This window comes from Anomaloglossus baeobatrachus, chromosome 4 (assembly GCF_048569485.1).
Source record: "Anomaloglossus baeobatrachus isolate aAnoBae1 chromosome 4, aAnoBae1.hap1, whole genome shotgun sequence".
Classification (NCBI taxonomy): domain Eukaryota; kingdom Metazoa; phylum Chordata; class Amphibia; order Anura; family Aromobatidae; genus Anomaloglossus; species Anomaloglossus baeobatrachus.
This window is the reverse complement of record NC_134356.1, coordinates 594,296,013-594,296,498: the sequence shown is the minus strand read 5'-3', so window position 1 is coordinate 594,296,498 and position 486 is coordinate 594,296,013.

Here is a 486-nt window from a genome sequence, read left to right as displayed (position 1 = left end):
CTAACACTCCCAGCAATGCTGGTGTGTGTGGGCGCGATGTGCATGGGAACACAGAGTACCTTGATGTAGCAGGGCCTGTCCCTGACGATACTCAGCTCCATATCCAGCAGGTTCTTTTGGGTCTGTGGATGGAGCTCGGTCTCTGTGCCTGGAGACCGGTAAGATCCCACTTCACCCAGAGCCCCTCATGGGGATGGGGAAGGAAAACAGCATGTGGGCTCCAGCCTCTGTACTAGCAATAAGTACCTCAACCTTACAACACCATCCACGGGTGAGAAGGGAGCATGCTGGGAGCCCTATATGGGCCCTCTTTTCTTCCATCCGACATAGTCAGCAGCTGCTGCTGACTAAAATCTGTGGAGCTATGCATGGATGTCTGACCTCCTTCGCACACAAAGCTAAAACTGGAGAACCCGTGATATCACGGGGGGGTATAGCCAGAAGGGGAGGGGCCTTGCACTTTTTAGTGTAGTGCTTTGTGTGGCC